Here is a 16,812-nt window from a genome sequence, read left to right on the forward strand (position 1 = left end):
AGGAAGCAGAGGCGACGGGCACGAAGCCATTCCGACGAATTAAGCGCCGATCAGCCGCAATCCCCCTGATTTAGCAGACGGAAAGCATCGGAAACCTGGATTTTCTACCCAACGTGGAGCAGAAATCCTTTTACAACCTAGGCTTGTAATACGAGGGGTGGGGAGGGAAGGAGGGAGGGAAGGAGGGAGGGGGAGCGAGCCATAGCAGGGGAGGAGGAGGGCTTTGAAAGGACCAGCCTTGCTTTTCCCCTCTACACGAAGAGGAAATCAGGTGGTGATAACATGCGTGTATTGCAATTCTTGACGAATGTTTGTAATTAACCCTAATTGAATTCATTCGTTTCCACTCGTCCTGGCTCCTGGAGCCTTACACGCTGCTGCTGGGCAGTTCTCCCCACCTACCCACCCTCTTTCCTCTCTCTCTCTCTCTCTCTCTCTCTCCTCCTTCCTCTCTTCCTCTTCTTCTCTCTCTCTCTCCCCCCCTTTTTTTGCAGGAGTTCCCTCCTCCCTCCCCTCCCTCTCTCCACCCTATTAAAACAACCTCCAAGCCTCACTTGTTTTAAAAAGACCCCCTTAAGTTGGAGGAGGCACAGAATCGGCCGTCTGGGAAGAGGGAGGCAGCGAGGGGCAGGGGAAAGAAAGGAAGAGGTGGACGACCAGCAGGGCAAGAAGCAGAAAGCAGCGCTGCGCGACGCCTGGAAAATATTCGCCGCCGCGGCTGGTGGAACCTCGAAATAGACGCTCCATTCAGTTCCGCGGCCGCAAAAGCTGCCGCGAAGTTCTCCAGATGCTACGCCGGCCTCAACTTTTCGCCAACTTTCGCTCCGGGCGCCTGGAGGACTTCGGCGCCAAGAGGAATCGGCCGGCAGCTTAACCTCGGTGCAGAGACCCTTTGGCAGCAAGGGGGGCTAGGAGGAGGTGCTCCTGAGGTTGTGGGAATTTGGGATCCTCGAGCGGCAAGAGAAGGCACCCCCCCCGCTGGCACCTTTTCCATGGTGGGGAGGCGAGCTACGGCCAGCCTCGCCAGAACTGTCCCGGGAGAGTAAGTACATTGGTTATATTACTTTGATCGGTGTGTGTGTAAGGAAGGGAAGGGAAGTGGAAAGAAGGAAAGAAGAAAGAAGGAAGGGAAGAAGGGAAGGAAGGAAGGAAGGAAGGAAGGAAGGAAGGAAGGAAGGAAGGAAGGAAGGAAGATAGATAGATAGATAGATAGATAGATAGATAGATAGATAGATAGATAGATAGATAGATAGATAGATAGATAGATAGATAGATAGATCCCGGCAGCAAAAAGCTCGCCATCGGCCTCCGGGGAGATCTTGGATGGGGCTATAAGATCCAGAAAGGCGGCAAGGTGAGCGGATCTCCGGATCATCATTTTAGTTCTGCTAAGTTGCGAGGTCTTCCGCTGGGGGAGGGAACAGTTCAAAGATCTGGGAACAGGGGAGGCAAAGAAGTCTCCACCGCCCACCCCCCCGTCCAAGCGAGATCTTCCCGGTGGGGGCTGGAATGTCAGCGCCGTCGAAACAACGGGACCGTTTATTAAGGACAAGCAGATCCCTGCCCCGAGGAGCGCGGCGCCTGGTCCCGTTTTCCAAAACCTGAGCGCGGGGGCTCGCTGCTTAGTTATACTGCGGGGGCTCCCCCCACTACCCCGGGTGACCGATCTCTTGCAAGTGAAGCGATTTGGAAGAGGTTTTTTTTCTTCTTCCCCGTTTCAATGGGGATGCCCGCACGGATGCCAGACTTAACCGTGCCCGGATCGCTCGTTAGGGCAGGGATCTGAGAAGGGTCGAGTGAATCCGGTGTTGGGAAAAGATGAGAAAAGCGCCCAGGATCGGGTCTCACTCGCTGCCCTGCCTTAACGGCACCTGACTGTGAAAAGGCTTACCGCTTCTCTATCCTGCCATCTCCTTAATACAGGGGTCTCCAACCTTGGCAACTTTAAGCCTGGCGGACTTCAACTCCCAGAATCCCCCAGCCAGAATCCCCCTGGCTGGGGGATTCTGGGAGTTGAAGTCCGCCAGGCTTAAAGTTGCCAAGGTTGGAGACCCCTGCCCTAATATACTCCTAATAATATATGCATATCTATTATTGCATATATGCATATATCGATTTCTCCACCCCGAGTTTGGACTAACGCACCAAATGCAATCTTGGAAAGTGAGTGAACGTCCCGAGACTTTTGTGCAGGGCAGACGCGCCACTGATCGCGGAGCAGCTGTGTTTCTTCCTGCGTTACGTATAGATTCGTTTTTCGCAGGCTTTGGGGATGGGGAGAGAGAAAAAAAAACCTCAAACCTTGATCTGTTTCCAAGAAGGAGGCAATATCCCGGAAGGCGGTTCATTTTTGCTCCCCTCCCTCCATCCCTCCCAACTCAGAGACTTACACTGTCGCTATTTAGTCGCTTGTTAAAAAAAACACAAAAAACCATGAAGCGTGATTTCTATCCCGCCCACCTCGGTTTTCCCCCCTCCTCCTCCTCGTTCCAATGGGTGGGTGCGGGGGAGGGATGGGAAATGGGGAATGGGCGGGGTTGGGTCGCCCGAATCCCAGATGCTGAGAAAGGAACTGCCTGGCTAGGTGGCTCAGTGGCTAAGACGCTGAGCTTGGTCGATCAGAAAGGTCGGCAGTTCCGGCGGTTCGAAGCCCTAGTATACGCGAGCATGGGGTTGGACTAGATGACCTGCAAGGTCCCTTCCAACACTGTGGCAGGTCTCCTTAAATGCACAATCAGGAGGCGGTAGAAACGAGCATCCCAAAGGTACTTTTTTTTTTTTTTTTGCAGGCGCTAACTGGACTTTCTTGGCTTTTCCCCCCCCTTTTTCTTTTGAAAACGTTTCGCTTGTCCTCCAAGAAGCTTCTTCAGCTCTGACTGGGCGGTGGGGAATGGAAGGATTTTATATTCCTATGTTCCTATCTTTCCTTTCCCCACCATCCTGTCAAAGCTGAAGAAGCCTCTTGGAGGAGAGGGGGAAACGTCTTAAAAAAAAAACAAAAAAACCCAACCAGAACGTCCGGTTGCCTCTTGAAAAAAAACCACGCACCTTTGAGAGACAACCAGGACGTGGATGACTGAGAATCTCTACAGGCTTGTAGAAACGGGCAGGTAGACTGTACAGGAGAGGTTTGCTCCCATGATAATCGAAGGGTGGACTCTCTGCAGCCCTATATTCTGTTCGCACATATAGCCCACATACACGTGTAACAGCGCCCTTTCGGTCGAGCTATGCAATTAGTGACCGTGCAAAGTTCTTGGGATGTTTTTGCTTCGGAGTGTAGGAAGGCTCGGATGTCTAGATCTCCATCAGCCTGGACTTTCGGCTTTTTTGCTTTCAACTTCGGGCAACGGGGCCTCTTTGAAGATGCATCCGGGAGCGCCCACTGGGGTTAGTAACGGCGCTTCCGAGGCTGCCTGCCAAGAGGCGGCGTGTAACCCCGGCGCGCGGCAGTAGAGGCGGTAGTCCTCGAATTACGATCACAATCGAGCCCCACATTTCCGTCGCTGAGTGAGACCGTGGTTAACGGAGGTTTGTTCCCGTTTGGGGGCTTTTCTGGCCACCGTTGTTAAGTGGATCGCGGCCGGTGTTAAAACTTAGGAGCACGGCTGTTAAGCGAATGTGGCTTCCCCCTTGACTTTGCTTGTTTGGAAGGTTGCAACCGTCGTAATGATGAGTCAGTCGTCAAGCGGTCAGTATGTTGATTACGTGACCGTGGGGGTGCTGCAATGATCGTGAAGTGTGGAAAAAACGGCCACTAGTCCCTGTTTTTCAGTGCCGTTGTAACTTTGGAGGGTCACTAAAAGAAAGGTTGTAAATCCAGGACTATCCGGGATTGGAAAGAGGGGGCGCTGTGGCTGGTGGGAATTTGGAGGGGGGCGGGAGAGAGGTAGGTTTGCAACTTGAAAGAGGTGAAAAGCTGCAGAGAAGTTGGGAGACCGGCAGCGCCCGCTTGCTCGGGGCTCCGTAGGACTCACATAGGAAGTGTATGTACAGCCGGCTCTCCCCTTAGAGTAAAAGTTGAGGGAGTTTTGAGCCAGCTGGGAAACAGGCACATTTATTGCGCCGCGGCTGGATAACAGCCCTCACCAGCTCAGCACGGAGAGGCCAGACTCGTGTTGGGATCAGATCCGATCCTTCCGGTGCCGCGTGCGCATTCACCATAGGATTGGAGCTGCGCCGGCGGCTTTGCAGAGAACGCTGCGGCTTCAACGGGAGCGATGTCTGTCTAGGGATGGGGGTGGGAAGTGTCCCTGGGGGAGGAGAAGCGATGCAAGCAAGGCTGGGAAGGCGAAGACCGACGTGGCAGCCGCTCAGAAGCTCCGCTCGCCCGGGTAGCCTCGCTCTCCTCCCCTTCTCCAGGGAGGGGAGGGGGACGGACGGACCAGAGCGCAGCCTAAGAGAGGCGAGCTGGCCCGCTGGGGCGACGCGATGCCTATCTCCATCCTCTGGACGGAAGCCACTTTATTGTTCCAGCCCCACCCACCGCTCCGGGAGAAAGCTGGGCCGGGGCGCCCTTCCTTCGCCATGAAAGCTCGGGTGGGTGGGCGGTTGAGAGCGCACGTGAGAGCTGGCCAAGCGCGGTGGGTTTTCCCGCTTTCCACGAGTTTCTCTCCGGGTGGCGCAAAGCGGTTGGGATTGCTCAGCACACCCTGGTTCTACCCTGGTTCTGAGCGGCGGCAACCCATGGAGCAAAAGCAGGCTCTTGCAAGTTCAAGAAAGCAACTGGACTGCCTGGTTTTTCTTTGAAGACGTTTCGCTTCTCACCCAAAAAGCTGCTTCAGCTCTTCAGAGAAAAGAAAAAGAAAAACCAGAAAGGAAAGAACTGAAGAAGCTTCTTAGGATGAGAAGTTACTGACACGTCGTCAAAGGAAGTCCAGCTGCCTCTTGGAAAAAGCCCCTTTGAGACAACCAGGGTTGACTTTGAATCTCCATAGGCAGCGTCTTCACGCTTTCCCGTCTGGCCCCCCACCCTGTTTCTCTTTTGTGGGGAAAACGAGGTGAAAGGAAAGGAGAAAGCGTTGAAAAGCTCCGAAAAGTGAAAGAAAGGAAAGGAAGGAAGGAAGGAAGGAAGGAGAGAAAGAAAGAAAGGAAAGAAAGAAAGAAAGAGGGGAGGGAAGGGAAGGAAAAGGAAGGAAGGAAGGAAGGAAGGAAGAAAGAAAAAGAGAAAGAAAGAAAAAAGAAAGAAAGAAAGAAAGAAAGAAAGAAGGAAGGAAGGAAGGAAGGAAGGAAGGAAGGAAGGAAGGAAGGAAGGAAGGAAGGAAGGAAGGAAGGAAGGAAGGAAGGAAAAGGGGGAAAAAATCCTCTTCGACCCCACGTGGCAGGAGAGCGACAGCATAAATAAATAAATAATAACCCTGGGAATGCCGACGATGAGCTCATTCAATGGAACTTCCCGCCTCCCTTTATGACCTAACGCCGCACCCTCTCCTGATTGGCTCCGGTCATGTGGAAGGGGTTCCCCAGACAGAAGCAGAAGGCTGAAGTTTGAAAAGAGCTTTTAAAAGTGAGAACTGAAAAACGTCCTTTCTTTTGGCTGGCGGAATAGAAGGTTGCAGGAAAATAATAGGAACTTTTGTAGCCGGAGCGGTTTTCACAGAGAGAGAGAGAGAGAGAGAGAGGCTTTCCTGTTGAAGTAACAGTTGTGAGGAAGGATTAGTCCACAAACCTTAAAGTTACTAAGGTTGGAGACCCCCGATCTAAAAAATATAAATACAATAAAATATTTGTGCAGCTTTCTGAGATTTGGTGTGTTTCTGTAGTGTTTCACTCTAACTACACAAACACACAGAATCTCACAAAGCTGTATGTGGCATTTTGTGTGTGTGTGTGTGTTTGTGTGAGTCAGTTGTGTTGTGTTGTGTGTGTGTAAAGTGTGAAAGTTGGTTTTTGAGCTTTTTGTGGCTGTGTGAGGTTCCTGCTGTTGCAGGGGCCATTTTGGGTGAAGTGCAGCTGCTTTTGCATTGTGTGTGTCAGTTGCGTTGTGTGTGTGTAAAGTGTGAAAGCTGGTTTTTTGTACCTCTTATTTATTTATTATTTCAATTTCTATATCGCCCTTCTCCCAAAGTACTCAGGGCCGTTTACAGCCAACTAAGAACAACAAATACAAAAATTAAAAACAGATTTAAAAGGTTAATTTAGATAGGCTAAAAATACTAAAAACTATTAAAATCCCCATTAAAACCATTAGGCCAGTCCTGCAAGACGGAATAAAAGTTTTGTTATTTTGTTATTGCACGATGGAATAAAAGTTTTGTTATTTTGTTATTGTTTTGTATACTTTATTATTTTTATTATTTATGGTTATTGGCCACGCCCACCCAGTCATCTGACCACCAAGCCACGGCCACCAATTAAGCCAACCCACAGAACCGGTAGGGAAAATTTTTAGATTTCACCCCTGGGAAGGATCTATGTATGCCATCCATGGATTGTTTCAGATGCAAGGAGATTTTTAAAAAGAGATTTATCAGGGCCGCTTTATTAGAAAAAGAATTTTTTGGCATTTATAACAATATAACAACAGAGTTGGAAGGGACCTTGGAGGCCTTCTAGTCCAACCCCTGCCCAGGCAGGAAACCCTACACCATCTCAGTCAGATGGTTATCCAACATTTTCTTAAAAATTTTCAGTGTTGGAGCATTCACAACTTCTGCAGGCAAGTCGTTCCACTTATTAATTGCTAATTAATTTATTATTAATTTAATTCATTCATTAAATCCACTCATTAATTTAATGAGCCTTACCCTGGCCGGTGTGTACAATACTCGGTTTAGATTCTGAAATGAAATGATGGTTTCTTTGGAATTTAAAATATTCTGGAAGAAGAGTGTAGAAAACTAAAGCAGTCACTTGGACTGATTGTTCAGAATCTCAGTGGAAAGAATGGATTTTCTAGTTGTTTATAATCCATCCAGGGATGTCGATGGATGTACTTGAACTGAGAATATTTTAGTGGGGGGAAGCAGAATTGTGGGTTCCCTTTAGTTGTGTTTTGGGGATGCTATTAAGGGAAAACAGTAACCATTTAGTGCAGGGGTCTCCAACCCTAGCAACTTTAAGCCTGGAGAACTTCAACTCCCAGAGTTCCCCAGCCAGCAAAGCTGGCTGGGGAACTCTCAGAGTTGAAGTCCACCAGGCTTAAAGTTGCTAAGGTTGGAGACCCTGATTTAGTGACCCTTCAAAATTACAATGGCAGTTTTAAAAAAGGTGACATGACCATTTTCTCATGCTTATGACCCTAGAGGCATCCCCAGGGTCACGTGGTCAAGATTCCAGTGATTGACAACTGCTTCATATTTATGACAGTTGCAGTGTCACAAAATCACGTGATTCCTTTTTGCGACCTGGCAAGCAAAAATCAATGGGGAAGCCGGATTCACCGAACAAGCTTGCTACAAAATCTAACAACTCTATTTGATTCGCTAAATAACTTCGGCAAGAAAGGTGGTAGAATGGGGCAAAACTCACTTAACGAATGCCTCGCGGAGCGACAGCAATTTGGGGCTCAGTTGTAGCCGTAAGTCAAGGACTTTCTGTAGTTCATACTCTCTAACCATTTGTCTGAAATGGTATAGGGGAGTGATGGCTAACTTTTTTCCGGACCGAGTGCCCAAAGCGCATGCGCGTACGCATGAATGGGTGCGCGTGGACTTCAACCCCCAAAATGTAATGCACGCATGGCTCCCATAGATGCAACCCCCCATGCATGCGCATGAGACCCCCTGCATGTGCCCAGCCCCCCAAGCATGCACGTGCTGCCCCCCACATGTGCCCTGTGCCCCCGCGCATATGTGTGCGCCCCCACGAATGTGCCCTGCCACCTGTACATGCGCGGCAGAGACCTGAAAACCAGCTGGCCAGCAGGAGGTGCGCATGCATGCGTGGTGGAGCTGAGCTGGGGCGACGGCTCGCGCAGCCTCAGAGAGGGCGCTGCGTGCCGCCTCTGGCACGCGTGCCATAGGTTCGCCATCACAGGTATACGTTTCCTGCCTAAGCAGGGGGTTGGACTAGAAGATCTCCAAGGTCCCTTCCAACTCTGTTATTCTATTCTATTCTATTCTATTCTATTCTATTCTATTCTATTCTATTCCATTCCATTCCATTCCATTCCATTCCATTCCATTCTGTCCTGAATGACCTTTTGACATTACATGCATTTATCAAACAACAATTTTCTCCCTAAAGTATCTCTTTTCAAGATAAGGTTTACAAGTAGTCCTTGACTTACAACCTCAATTGAGCCCATGATTTATGTTGCTAAGCGAGACCCGTGTTAAGAGAGTTTTGCCCCATTTTATGACTTGTCTTGCCACAGTTGTTCAGTGAATCATTGCAGTCGTTAAGTTAGTAACACGGTCGTTAAGTGAATCCGGCTTCCCCCGTTGACTTGTCAGAAGGTCGCAAAAGGCAATCACGTAATCACGGGGCCACAGCGACCATCGTAAATATGAACAATTACCAAGCATCTGAATTTTGATCATGTGACCTTGGAGATGCTGCAGTGGTTGGAAGTGTTGAAAACTGTCATAAGTCACTTTTTTTTTTTCAGTGTTGTAACTTGAGGTCTACTAAATGAACTGTCGTAAGTTGAGGTTTGTATTTCCAATTCTAAGGTTATGTGCATTTCTGTGCAGCCAGATGCACTGATTTCACTTTCACACTTTAATCTTCCCTGAAATGAGTGTTTAAAAAAAAAAAGTGTGTATGCAGGTAAAAAAAAATCAGATCTAAATGGCTGGCAAACTGCCTTCACCAGTTGATTTCTGATGGTTTAAACTACAATTAGCTTGTTCTTGATTTGTTTCAGTGTTACCCTCTTTGCTTTGAACTTTATTAGAGTCACAGGTAGGGATTACAAAGATGATCTAATCAAGCATCATAGAACATATGATCTCTGCTCCATGGACAACATGCCATACTGGGGTTATTAAATTTATTGTTGCAAATTGCTACCACATTTCTGTCCGATGCTTGTATCCCCACCGCCATTCTCCCTGTTTTCATTGGTTGCGTTCTGACCGAGGCTTCCAAAGAGCATGAAGCAAACTCCCTTGTCCTGACAAAAAACCCTTTTTATTCAGTTACCGTGGATTCCTCTCATTCACATCCAGCAAAGTCCTTCAAGGGAAAATTTACAGTCACAGACCTTATCTGGCTTGGAGAGCTGCCAGGACGATACCTTCAAAACTTGGCAAGAAGTCTCTGAGAGTCACAAACCAATCAAGCAAACTACTTGTCTCCTGCAAACTCCCCTTCCCTTTCGCTCCTCTTTTATTCCCTCTAGGAGGGGCCATTCACCATCCACCTGTGGCTTTACTCCAGAGTCGACCCTTGTTCCTTAGCTGTTCCCGTCTCCTGGCAGCTCTGTGCATGCGCACACTAGGAACAGGCTCCAGCTGTTGTTCTGCCCGACTCCGAAGGCAGCTGACAACTGTCAGATGGCCCTGGCCCCATCTCTGCCTCCAACGCAGAGCCCTCATCAGAGCCGTCCCCAGACTCCAGGACTGGCCCATGTTCCTCCCCAACCTCCTCACTGTCTGAGTATGCCACCAGCTCCACTGGCCGCTGGCGGGCCACAATAGGTTGTTTGCTTTCCTTCAAACTTTCCCATGCTGGCTGGGGAATTCTGGAGAGTTGAAGTCCACACATCGAAAAGTTGGCAACACTGCTCTAAACATGTATGAGAGAGAGAGAGAGAAAGAGAGAGAGAGAGAGAGAGAGGGAGAGAGAGGGAGGAGAACAACCACCCCAAATAAACACAAATACTTCATTCTCTTTGGTTTGGCATAAATATCATTGGCTTTCTACTCTCAATTGACCCCATTCATATTTGGCTTTCCAAGCTCGTTTGAATAAATGGTATATGAGGAAGATAAATAGGGAGGGAGGTGGTTCAGAGAGCAGATCCTTTGATCCAGTTTTTCTCAAGCAAGAATCCTCAAGAGGTGTTGGGGTTTCCAGAATTGTGCAATCACTTTTGGCTAGAAATTCTGGGTACCAAAGTCCCAGTATATTTGGGAGATGCCAAGTTGGCAAGGAATGCTTAACTGATTCAGAGCTATTTAAGAGAACTCATATTGAATGCATCCTATAATAAGAGAATGTGTTGCTTCCGTCAGTGAGGTCATCTAAGTTAGGCAACAACTGGTTTCGCATGGTTCCACCTCCTACAGCTTAAATGGCCCGTTAGACTACCATGCTGCAAGAGAACTAGAAAAGGGGTAAGGTGTTGTTGTTTTTTCTGATCCCATGCAGCCTGTCCATCAGTTGGGACAATAGCTGTAGAAGTGGAGATACAGGCAGATGGAACCTGTTACTGGAGATCATTGAACTTCCTTCTCATCAGCCAGGGCTTACTCCAGGGTGAAATGTACAAGTTGTTACTACCGGTTCTGTAGGCGTGGCTTGGTGGAGGGTAATGTGACTGGGTGGGCGTAGCCAACTTTTAAAAAAAAAACTTATAAAACCATTTTTTCTACAACTTCTTCAGCCGAAAAATGCTTTTAAAAGGTTCTGGCGATCAGGCAACTCAGCTGGGATCACCAGAGGAGCCTTTTAAAAGCATTTTTTCTACAACCTCTTCAGCTGAAGAGGTTGTAGAAAAAATGCTTTTAAAAGTAGAAAAAAAACCCTCTGATGATCGTGCGGCTCAGCTGGTCTTGCATGGGGGGAGGGCAGGGATTTTTGCTACCAGTTCTCTGAACCACCCGCCACCATCGCTACCGGATCAGGCGATCCGGTCTGAACTGGGAGCATTTCACCCCTGGCTTACTCTGTCCCTTTCTTGGAAATTAGCAGTATTTCAACATTTGAGGGGCTACCACAAAGAAGAGAACTTATTTTCCAAAGCACCAGAATGCAAGACAAAAAACAGAATAGACTAGATAGAATAACAGAGTTGGAAGGGACCTTGGAGGTCTTCTAGTCTATCCCCCTGCTCAGGCAGGAAACCCTATACCACTTCAGACAAATGTTTATCCAATCTCTTCTTAAAAATGTCCAGTTTTGTAGCATTTACAACTTCTGGAGGCAAGTTGTTCCACTGATTAATTGTTCTAACTGTCAGGAAATTTCTCCTTAGGTCTAAGTTCTTCTCTTCTTGATTAGTTTCCACCCATTGCTTCTTGTTCTACCTTCAGGTGCTTTGGAGAATAGCCTGACTCCCTCTTCTTTGTGGCAACCCTTGAGATATTGGAACACTGCTATCCTGTTTATTGGAACACTGTCACCTGTAGGCCTTCTTTTCATAAGACTAGACTAGAAACAATGGATGGAAACTAATCTGGGAGAGAAGCAACCAGGAATTAGGGAGAAACTTCCTAACAGTGAGAACAGTTGTGGGTGCTTATCACTGGAGGTATTTAAAAAGAGACTGGACATCCACTTGTCTCAAATAGTATAGGGCCATGATGGTGAACCTATGGCACACGTGCCAGAGGTGGCACACAGTGCCCTCTCTGATGGCACATGAGCCATTGTCTCAGTTCAGCTCTGCTGCGCATATATGCACATCTCCCGCTGGCCAGCTGGTCTTTCGGCTCTCTGCCGTGGATGCGTGGGGGGGCAGGGCGTGGGGAGGGTCACGTGTGCATGGGGCACATGTGGTGGGGCCATGCACGCGAGGCGGGGCGTATGCATGGGGCTTGCACATGCATTGCATTTTGGGGATTTGGACGCGCACATGCGCGCTTTGGGCACTTGGTCTGGAAAAGGTTAGCCATCGCTGGTATAAAGTCTTCTGCTTGAGCAGGGGGTTGGATTAAAATACCTCCAAGGTCCCTTTCAGCTCTATTCTGATTATGATTAACAATCACCATCAAGAAGTTCAAAGATTTAAAGCTGGTCCACAAGAATGAGATTAAACTGGTTTGATAATACCCAGTGATGGGATTCAGCTAGTTCACACCTATTCAGGAGAACCGGTTGTTAACTTTCTAAGCGGTTCGGAGAACCGGTTTTTGGAAGAAATCTTATTTTGTTTTTTTCCACTTTACAGGGCTAATCCTGTAAGGAAGTCAGGAAGGAAACATTCTGGTGATGTTTCTAGCCTAATCTTTATTGCCCTGCTTACAGAAACTGCCTCCCTGGTTAACCCTTATTACATTGTAACAGCTAAGACGAAGTGCCCATCAACGTGAGTGACGTTGAGTTGGCCACGCCCACACGATCACATGACCAAGCCACACCTACCCAGTTGGTCATTAGGGCAGAGAACCAGTTGTTAAATTATTTGAATCCCACCACTGATAATACCCCTTGTTTCGCTTGCATGTTAGTGCAAGGATGAGGATGGTTCCTAATGACCCACAATCGATCAGATGGTTGTCACAGGATTAGCACTTCTGAATAGGTCTGTGATGATGAACCTTTGGCGTTCCCACATGCTGGCCTGCGTGCCAGAAATGGCACGGGAAACCATCCCGCGAGGTATGTGCAGCCCTGCTGGCCTTCACGCACGTGGGAGCAGCGATACCCGGAAGAGCAGCGGTCCATCGCGCATGCACGAGCCAGCACCCAAACACCCGGATACTGGCATGGAAGCATGCCTGACGAACAGCTGGTCATCGTGCATGCACGCAACGTCAACTCGGAAGGTCGGGTGCTGGCCTGCGCATGTGTGCCGGAACACCACTCTTCCGGGTTCTACCACTCCTGTGCACATGATGGCCAGCTGACTGGCGCGCGTGTGATCACAGAAACGTGGAAGAGAAACCAGCGAGGCCGCACATTCTTTGCGAGATGGTGCCATAGGTTCACTCACACTGGAATAGGTCATTCTTCCCCAGGATCTAAGATAGCTGAAAGATATTGTAATACACACTCTGTTCCAAGTAATACAATTTTTTGGGGTTACCGATGAGTTGAGATTCTGTTCATTCCTGTCCTTATTATTGTTATTGATAGTTTGCCATTCCTGAAAGCTGAGCTTAACTCTTCTTTAATTTGCACTTCAAACAGAGAACTGATGCTTTTCCTGATTGAGCCCTGCAGTGAAGATCATAGCATGTAAAATCTGGAAGTGATAAATGAGTCGGAGATGAAGTAGCAGGAAAGCCCTACAGATGTAAGATAGCTTGTTCAGATTCTTCTCCATTGGCTGTTAAACTTAAAGGCGAGGAATGCTGACAGCTATTTTATATTCAGAAGGAATGAATGCTGCAAATCACTTCTGCTTCAGAATTAGATTTACTTCTGCTATTGCCAAAAATAAAAATAAAAAAAAGTTTATAGCAATCATAATCTTAGCCTGCTTCCCAGAAATCCAGATTCCACTTGATAGCAGTCAGCTAATATCTGTAATGGGAAAAAGGGGAATCGGGTGGCTATGTGCATACATGCACATATCTGGAATTCATTACAACCTTCAGAGTAGGTTGATTGTTCCTATGACCAAGACCCGCAAATTCAGGGATCACACAACCCACTTGCACAGCGTTAACGTAGTCACAGATTAATCACATATTCTGGTTGCGGATGGCACAACAAATCATAATCTATAAAATACAAGTCATTAACTTAAATATGGTTACCTAACTTGTCATTTAGTATATCATGCAAAATGCTGACATGACATTGGTAGCCTCGCATGGCAATGAACAAGTACATTCATTCAATTTTGCAGCTACTAAGATTGTTGGCCGAGCAGGTACAAAGACAGCCAGGGAAAATTATTGAAGCCTGGGAAATAGGGCCCTTTTCAGTCAACCGGAGTGCTGATTTACCATCTTATCAGGTATTTAGGAGATGAGGATTTGGTAGCACAAGGAAAAAAACAGCCAATCCCTGGCCATCAATATACTAATCAACCAATAGGAAGGCACCACATAAATGCAACACATAGAATGACCCAAAGCACACATTTAAGTAGAGAGAAGCTCCCTGAGGATGGGCTCCAGCACAAGTCCAAAAGTTTGGAAGACGAAACCTCTGGTCCCGGTGACCGACTCAGATTGGCTCTTGCAATGCTGACATGATCCATATATGGAAGAGGGAGTTCCAGATGGCTGGGCAGAATTGGGCAGAATTGTGAAATATCATTAAAGATGGACTCCTTTTCTCCATCTAGTAATTTTATTAAAAGTTATATTGAAAAAAAATACCAATAAATACAAACTAAATAAAAAGAGAAAGTGCAGTAAATAAACAGAAACGTAACACACTATTTGTCTATGAAACGCAAACACAGATACCCTTCAGGTTAACTTCGTAGGTCCATTATGCAAAACTACCCTTCAGTAACTTCCATGTTAAAATACTTCATTTTATTCTTTATTAATTGATAAATGCGGAATACATAATTAATAAATATGGATGGAAAATTACCAGGAATGGGCTTCAAAATTTTTTAGCACGGGGTTCTCTGCCAGGTTGTTGGGTGGGCATGGCCATGGTGGGGATGGCCTAGTCCAGGCGTCTCCAACCTTGGTCCCTTTAAGACTTGTGGACTTCAACTCCCAGAGTACCTCAGCCAGCAAAGCTGGCTGAGGAACTCTGGGAGTTGAAGTCCACAAGTCTTAAAGGGACCAAGGTTGGAGACCCCTGGACTAGTCGGCCACCTGCACCACAGCAGAGGGGGGCGTTTCTGCCCTCCCCTGCTTCGAAGGCTTTCCTCAAGCTTCCGGGAGGGTGAAAACAACCTCCCCAGGCTCTGGAGGCCCTTCTTCCCAAACTTCCAGTAGGCCCTTTATTCGCCCTCCCCAAGCCTCCATGCGCGCCCTGCACTTACCTCCATCCAAAATGGGCCTCGTGGGGACTCCTGGGAAGGGCGGGGTGGAATGGGCGGGACCATCCAGGAGTGGGATTTGGGGATTCTCCGAACTGCACAGAATCTTAGCTAAAGGTTTTCTCGAATCCCCAGCATCTCACCCCCTAAATTTAACCAAGGAGAGATCTAGTGTGCAGTATGCGCTGGGATGCACAGGAACTGGAATGCAGCACATCTGAAAGAGCCTAAAATAGTCATTAGACTATTTTTCAATCAGATTCATGAATAAGAAATTGGATGGCTTTCGCTGCTCTTGTCCTGAGGTGGGAACTGCTCCAGCCATACCCATTTCCCTTTTGAAGGCATATTCAATCTGGGGCCGGAACAGTGCCAGGCAGGAGCTGTGGCAGTGACAAAACACTATCTTCTCAGGGCTGGCAGATCCTATCACCTTCTGGGTGTCAGTTTGCAATTACCAAAGATCCCATTAGGACCTCAGGGATGAAAAGTTAGCTTTGCCCTCAGGGCTGCAATCTTGAATGGCATTTGGCTGTGTCCATCTGCTTGCCTTCCGCTGCAATTTAGCTGCCTTCCAGATTGTATCTTGAACAGCTTGACATGTTAATCTTGATAGCAGAAGTGATTTGGAAATTGCTTAGTGAATATTGTTTAGTTGGGGAACTAATTTGTTTTCATTCCTGCTCCTTTCCTCAAACCTGGTGCCTTCCCTATATCTTGGCACTAGGGATAATCCTTGACTTGAAATAGTTCATTAGTGACCAACAAAGTCACGAATGACTTTATCAGTGTCATGAAAATGAGTGGCTTTGACACAATGACACTGAAAAAAGCGACTTATACCATTGTTCATATGAGCGTTGTAGCGTTCCCCACACTAGTCTCGTGATCAAAATTCAGATGCTTGGCAACTGACTCATATTTATGACGGTTGCAGTGTCCCGGGGTCATATGATTCCCCTTTTGCAAAGTCAATGGGAGGGAGGAGCCAGATTTACTTAACAACCGGGTTACTAACTTAAACAACGGCAGGGATTCACTTAACAATGGTGGCAAGAAAAGTCGTAAAATGGGGCAAGGCGCACTTAACTGTCTCACTTAGCAACCGAAATTTTGGGCTCGGTTGTGGTTGTAAATCAAGGACTATCTGTACATCATTAAAGCCCATGATGGTTGGGTCACCTGGGAGGTGTTGTCCAGTGAATCTGGAAGTCCTGTTGTCTGTAGCAGCCATGCAATTTTCTTAGCAATGGCTTGGAAGAGATTTGCGACTGTCTTCTTCTAATATATTTTTCAACTTTCTCGTCTAACCTGATCCTACTTTCTCCACCAAGGGTAGTCAGAAGTAGCCACCAGCTGAGCCTATAAAACCATACCCTGATATGAGAAAAAAAGTGGCTCCGAATTGGAATGGTTTTATTATGTCCTGAAATAGCCACGCCAATATGATGAATATGTCAGGGTTGTTAAATCTCCATCTCTGGAAGTCACCAGGTTGTTACATGATGTCTAAGAGCTGGCCATTGCAAGTTGAATTTTCACATAATTAGATCGAAAGGTTGGCTGTTCAGCGGTTCGAATCCCTACTGCCGCAGAACGGGGTGAGTTCCCGTTACTTGTCCCAGCTTCTGCCAACCTAGCAGTTCGAAAGCAGGTAAAAAATGGAAGTAGAAAAATAGGGACCGCCTTTGTGAGAAGGTAACAGTGTTCTGTGCACCTTTGGTGTTTAGTCATGCCACATGACCACGGAGATATCTTTGGACAGCGCTGGCTCTTCGACTTTGAAATGGAGATGAGCACCGCCCCCTAGAGTCGGGAACGACTAGCACATATGTGCGAGGGAAACTTTACCTTTAACCTTTGGTATTCTTCATGGAAAAAAAAACTGGCTATCACATCCCAGCAGTTCCGTAGCTTTATTAGAAAGCACTGAAGTAAAAAAAGAAGATTGTGCTTTGTTTTAAGTCAGTGACAAAGTTTTCCCCTGAGTTCAAGGCAGCCAAAATTACATCTGTCAGGTTGATTGGAGTGATTTGAAATGGTGGATTTAATCAGGGATGCCCTAAGCCTTTTTTCACATGACCATT

The 16,812-nt window shown here is 47.3% G+C and overlaps 1 protein-coding gene across 1 annotated transcript in view; it reads left to right on the forward strand.

Annotated features, from left to right (window-relative positions):
* The first annotated feature begins 471 nt into the window (after positions 1–471).
* HAS2 (hyaluronan synthase 2) overlaps positions 472–16,812 on the forward strand; it is a 49,743-nt gene continuing 33,402 nt past the window's right edge. Inside the window, exon 1 of the mRNA XM_058176965.1 lies at positions 472–1,042. The gene's annotated coding sequence lies outside the window, so the exon portion shown is untranslated. The remainder of the gene's footprint in view (positions 1,043–16,812) is intronic.

The sequence above is a fragment of the Ahaetulla prasina genome, chromosome 3 (assembly GCF_028640845.1).
Source record: "Ahaetulla prasina isolate Xishuangbanna chromosome 3, ASM2864084v1, whole genome shotgun sequence".
Classification (NCBI taxonomy): Eukaryota; Metazoa; Chordata; class Lepidosauria; order Squamata; family Colubridae; genus Ahaetulla; species Ahaetulla prasina.